A 6862-nucleotide genomic window follows, 5' to 3' on the forward strand; every position below is an offset into this window, starting at 1 on the left:
CACGTAGGCGTCTACCATTCGTGGGCAATCGACACGGCCATGTGCAATTGTGAAATTAGGGTTTTCGATGGTTTTTGGTTCCACAAGGCTTAGCAACATGGGCGCGTGAGATCTCCACACGGCCTGGCCACACGAGCATGTGAGATCTCCACACAACCGTGTCTCCTCTGCTCTTTATTTTTGGCACTTTTGGACAATGAGTTACACGGGCTACTCACACGACCGTGTAACTTGCCCACATGGGCGTATGTCTCCTCCACACGGCCTAGACGCTTCCACATGGCCGAAGCACACGGCCATGTGGCTCTATTTTGTAAAATTTTTGTTTTGAGTCATAAACTGTCTCTTTTATATTTCTGTGTAATCTAACCCTTGGGCAAGCCTCGGTAAGTGTGTTTGGGACTCGATTTAGTTTAGTTCGTGTATATATGTACGTTTATGGGCTTTAATTTTATTGCTCGTTTATGTGATGAATAAGTATGAGTTTATTTGATAACACTCTAGAATAACGTATTTTTATTTATTAATTATATATTTATTTTGAGTATGATCTTGCTAATTTGAGTTATTTATGATCTTTTATTTCATAGGGACTAAATTTAAGGCAAAAGTAAAATTAAGGGTCAAAAGCGTGAATTTAGAGATAAAATAGGTCAATGTGCGTCACAAGGAAAAGTTGGTGTCAAAAGTGCAAGCATGGAGAAAACAAGGGTTGAAATGCAAAAAGAAGAGATTTTATTCTATCAGACTCTATTTTAATTATATTAGGATAATTAATATTAAGATAATTATTAAAGGTTATTTAATTTCAGGATTTAATTTTATTTATCTTTATTTATCTTCAATTAAATGTATTTATCTTTTGGGAGTTTAAGTAGGATAAGACTATCTCCCCTAGCACTATAAATAGGGGGTGAAGTGACTTAAAAGACATCCATCTTTTTCTGTAAACACTTCTCCCTAAAAGTCTATGCTTTTGTTCTTCTCATATTTCCTTTCAATAAAATCTCCATTTTTATTTTATTTATTTTCTTTTCCACCACAACCATGAGCCACTAAACCCATCTAGCCGAAGGTTGTCAATATTCCTCAGAAAGGGTTCTTGAGGCTTAGAGTCCGTACTTAGCCTCCTCGCCGTGTATTCATCATTTCTCTGCACTACAGGCTGACGCTTCCATCTATGCCCCTTAAGAAGTAAGCTTTTCAACGTATGCAAAGGCGGCCGCTTTGTATGTTTTGGGAAGGTCGCACAGTCAGTTCATTAGCTTACTGCGTTAGAGATTGGTGAGCCCAAGAGACAAAATGGCGCTGGATTCACCATTAAGAAGTGTTGATCTAGCATAAGACGATCCCACAAAAGTGATTGTTGGCTAGAGTCAGGTTCCACTAATTCGTAAGTCTAAATCCTTAGAGTTGGTGGTCGTAGGCGTCCTCTTCCACTAAAACTAGCTTATTCGGTTTGGGAAGGATTATCTAAAGTCGAGGATTGAACCCAAGGCGAAACGAGACAACTGGAGGCTAGAACCTCCAAGAAGAATTTCCTTTCTCTCAACTCTATTTTTAATTTCTTGAATTTTCGATTCAATATTCTTAATTCTGTTATTTTTAGCATAAGAAGATCCCACAGAAGCGGTTGTTAGCTAGAGTCAGGTTCCATTAAATCGTAAGTCTAAATCCTTGGAGCTGGTGGTCGTAGGTGTCCTCTTCCACTATAACTGACTTATTCGGTTTGGGAAGGATCATCTAAAGCCGAGGATTGAACCCAAGGCACAACGAGACAACTGGAGGCTGGAACCTTCCATAAGAATTTTCTTTCTCTCAACTTTATTTTTAATTTCTCGAATTTTCGATTCAATATTCTTAATTTTGTTTTTATTTTATTTTTCATTTCCAGATCCAAACTTTAATTCTGTTATTTTTTTTTATTTTTTTCCAGGAACGCAGGTTTTCTTGGGCAAGATTCTGCCTAAGATTTCACAGAACAAGATATTGTGCAAATCCAGTCCTTGAGAATTTGACCTTACTTCCCTTTTACTATTCTTTTTCATTATTTATTAGGGATAGGATATTTTTGGTGCTTTCAATGACCGCATCAAATTTTGGTGCCGTCATTGGGGACTAGTAACGTACTAATCTTATTTTTTGTTTCTTATGACCAGATCTGCTCTAGGTACTCTTGTGTTCGATTCAGAAATTGAGAAGATTGCTAGAGCCAATCGCAGGGAGACAAAGTTATGAAAAAAGTAGTCAGCGGTGGTTGGAACCCAAAGTAACCCACCGCCATAAATCGAAGTCGACGACGAAGCTGAGTCCAAGGTTAACGAAAACCCTACTCGAACACTTGAAAGTGAAAAAGTAGAAGTCGACTCACCAGAAGAAGTGCTTAATTCTAGGGTTAACGAAAACCCGAATCTAGCACACCAACCAATGGTTCAAACGATTCGGCAACTGGCCAAAGCTCTGACAGCACAACTGCCGTTGTGCATCACGTATCCTACTGTGGATACCAATTTTGAGTTGAAGTCAGTCTAATCCAGTTACTGCCAACTTTTCGTGGGTTGCAAAATGAAAATCCCCACAAGCATCTAAAAGAGTTTCATATGGTTTGTCTTAGCATAAAACCTCAGGGGGTAACTAAGGATCATATTAAATTGCGTGCTTTTCCTTTCTCTCTAGCAAATTCCGCTAAGGAATGGTTATTTTACTTTCCCACTGGATCTATTACAATATGGGCTAATCTATCTCGTTTGTTTCTGAACAGGTTTTTTCCAGCATCTTGAGCAGTTGAGCTAAGAAGAGAGATCGTTGGAATAAGGAAAAAATAAGCTGAGTCCCTTTATAATTTTTGGGAGCGATTTAAGAAGTTGTGTGCAAGCTGCCCATAATATGGTATAACGGAGCAATCTCTCCTCCAATACTTTTACGAAGGTTTGAAGCCCATGGAGATGCATATGGTAGATGCCGCTAGTGGAGGAGCATTGGTCAACATGACTCCCCAACAAGCGAGATACTTGATCTCCACGATGGCTGCAAATTCTCAGCAGTTTCGAGCCAATACTGAACCCCCTAGAAGGGTTCACCAGCTAAGTAATTCAACCTTAGAGGATAAAGTTGATATACTTACTAATATGATGAACTCTCTTATTGCAGAAAAAGCAAAGACAGCCCTGTTATGCAGAATATGTGTTACACCTGATCATGCAATTGATGCATGTCCCAGTTTGTATGATGATACCATGGCCCATCTGGATGCTGTGGGAAATTTCCCTGGGCCGCTACAAAGGTGATACGACCCCTACACTAATACCTACAACTTAGGGTGGAGGGATTATCCTAACTTATGTTATGGTGCCAATCCATGAAATAACTAGACATACCAAAATCGATTTCGGTAACAGCCGCAAGGTTCAGGTAATTCTCTAGAAACCATGGTCAATAAGTTAACAACTAATGTTCTTGATTTTCAACAGCAAACTCTTAATTTCCAAAAAGAGACGAAGGATTTCCAACAGAAAATCGAGGCGTCCATCAGAGAGTTAACCATATCGATCAAGAAATTGACCTCTCAAGGGAAGCTGCCATCACAAATAGAACCAAACCCTAGACAAAATGCGAATGCAGTGATGTTGCGAGGTAAAAAGGTACTTAAACCGATTCCTAACAGGAATCTTGGCCAAGAAATCGCCCAGGAAAAACCCAAGAAAGATGAACAGGTCCGACTAAAGCCTCCATTGCCTAAAATTCAACCTCCATTTCCAGAACGATTTAACCAGCGTTGAAGAGGTAAAGAGGATAAGAAAATCCTCGAAACATTTCGAAATGTCAAGGTCAACATTCCGTTGTTGGACGTCATTAAGTAAATACTGCGATATGCTAAATTTCCTAAAAAGCTTTGCACCAACAAGCAAAAATTAATAGGTAATGAAAGGGTGAATGTTGGTGAGAATGTATCCGCAGTGTTACAGCGTAAAAAGCCAGGAAAATGCAAGGATAGGAGATTGTTTGTAATACCATGCAAAATAGGCCATTTGGAAATTAAGAAGGCTATGTGTGATCTAGGGGCTTCTATAAATGTAATGCCATATTCTATTTATGAATCACTTAACGCAGGTTTTTTGACAAAAAAATGTGTTATCATTCAATTGGCGGACAGGTCTGTTGTGCATTCAAAATGAGTCTTTAACGATGTTCTGGTAAAAGTTAACGAGCTTATTTTCCTTGCAGATTTTATGTGATCAAAATAGAAGAGGATAACACTCCCGTATCTTCAGATCTCCTACTAGGTCGATTGTTCTTTAGTACAACTAGTACTAAAATCGACGTTTGAAATGGAACTCTCATGATGGAGTTTAAGGTCTACAATGCCATTAGCCATCCAAGCGAAATCTTCAGCGTAAATCGTATCGACATAATTGACTCTTCACTAGAAGAGAATTTTGAGTCAATTTATGGAGATAATTATGAACTTGATAAATTTGAATTTGTTAATGAGTTATTATCTCCAAATACTAAACTGTTACCGTCTGTTATATAGGCACCAAAGTTAGAGTTAGAGCCCACAGGAAAGGCAAGAAAATTAGACATCCAAGACTTAGAATAAATTCGCAATAATGCCTATGAGAATGCTCGCATTTATAAAGACAGGACAGAGTTGTTTCACAATAAGAGAATAGCTCAGAAGTATTTTTCGGTAGGAAAAAAGGTTTTACTTTATAATTCCGTGTTAAAGTTATTCCCTGGTAAGCTTTGTTCACGATGGCAAAGACCTTTTATTGTTACTGAAGTGTTCACACATGGAGAGATTGAAATAGAGAGTGAAGAATTTGGAAAGCGATTCGTAGTCAACGGCTAGTGGTTGAAGCCATTTTTTGAGAATTTTCAAGCCCACACAGTTGAAAAAATCCATTTTGAACCACCATAGAACCAATAACGGCGTTGAGCTAACGACGTTAAACAAGCGCTTGTTGGGAGGCAACCCAATTTTTATTTTATTTTTTACTTTTGTTTTTTCTTTTTTTCTTTTATTTTATTTATTATTTTATTTTATTTTATTATTTATTACTTATTTGGATATTAATAAATTTGTCTTCTTTTGCTTAGATAAAACAGAGTGAAAATGCGAAGAAAAAGGAAAAAGCTAGAAAAATATAACCAAACAGCCCTATCCATGGTACCAAACAACATCTATTCCAGATACTATTCTAGCCCAGAATGTTTGCAGCCAAAATACCCTATTCCTGCAGCCAACCACCCTTATCCCTGCACCTAAGCACCACCCCTCAACACAAATTAACCCTTCAACCCTAAAATTTTAAAATATTTTTTTTCCTTTTCCCACAAAACCACCATAGCCGTCACTCTTCCCTCCACCATTCTCCCTCGCCATCAATCACAACCACCATGGTTTGAACTCGTAGCCGCGTCATTGCCAAGCCCTCATTCACCATGAACCCACGACGGCGCCGTTTCTCTGCACCCCAGCCATCATATGCGATCGACAGTAACAACACGGGGTGTTTTTCTAAACTTTCTACCTATTTATTTCTTTTCATCCACATTAAGGACAATGTGCTTTTAGTAAGGGGAGGTACTCTTCGTTATTACTGTCACTTTCTGCTGTGATTTTGGTTGTTATTGTTGTTGCTGTGATTATTTTTGGCTGGTGTTGCTGCTTGAGGCTCCATTTTGTCCATATTTATTTTATTTTTTTTAGAATCTCCTACCTCTTTTCATGCCCAAGATTTTTACCAAGAATTGCCTAATGTTTGACCTACAAGCATGATTCTTATTTTCTGAGGAAATTACAGATTTTCCATAATTGACGCCATCTCTACTGTTTTATTCTTATTAGGCTAAAAATAATTGTGATTCATAGAGTTAACTTTATCTTGCTTTTCATAAAATTAATGAAGTTTAATACAAAGTGGACACTTAATATGTTTGCATGCTAAAATATGTTCATGACTATTAAGGTAATTACTGAAACTTATTTTTGACACTTGATTGTTTTTTCTCTAAAGTCCTCATAAAAAAGTTATTATTAAAATGTCATTTAATTTTTCCGTGGTTATGAGTGTAGCTTGAAAACGTGACTGACTGAGTAACTGGGGTAAGCTGCTTGGATTGTCATCCTATTTCGCTTCAAAAGGTTGTGTGACGTGTTAGGTAAAACTCCGCTAACCGGAATTAATTTTTAAGAACATGTTGGGCTGAGTAACCAGGGTGAGGTGCTTGGCTGTCATATCTCTTCGCATCAAAAGGTTCAATGTGTTCTTAAGAAAAAAAATATAATAAATTAGGAGTCTGCTGGGCTGAGTAACTGGGGTGGGTGCTTGGCTGTCATCTCTCTTCGCGTCAAAAGGTTCAGTATATTCCTAAAGCATAAAAAATATAAATAATAAATAAATCAAAATCAAAATAAATAAAAAAAGAAAAATAATAATTTGGGGACTAAAGGAGGAAACAAATAGGGTGTCTTAGTAGGTTTGGTAATTTACCTAATTTTCATTAAATAATTCAAGAATATTCTAATTTTTGTGTGTATTAATTGGAAAACTTTTTCTGTTTTACTTAAAGCAAGCTTAGGGTTCTCTTTATTTTTCATATGCATTTTTGACTGATTTTTATAAAACTTTGGAGTGGTATTTCTTTTATGGTAGAATTTAACTTTCACAGTAGATAGGAACCATACTTGAGGGCAAGCATAGGCTAAGTAGGAGGAATTTGATAACACTCTAGAATAACGTATTTTTACGTATTAATTATGTATTTATTCTGAGTATGATCCTACTAATTTGAGCTATTTATGATCTTTTATCTCATAGGGACTAAATTTGAGGCAAAAGTAAAATTAAGGGCCAAA

The sequence above is a fragment of the Gossypium hirsutum genome, chromosome D02 (assembly GCF_007990345.1).
Source record: "Gossypium hirsutum isolate 1008001.06 chromosome D02, Gossypium_hirsutum_v2.1, whole genome shotgun sequence".
In the NCBI taxonomy this organism is placed as follows: Eukaryota; Viridiplantae; Streptophyta; class Magnoliopsida; order Malvales; family Malvaceae; genus Gossypium; species Gossypium hirsutum.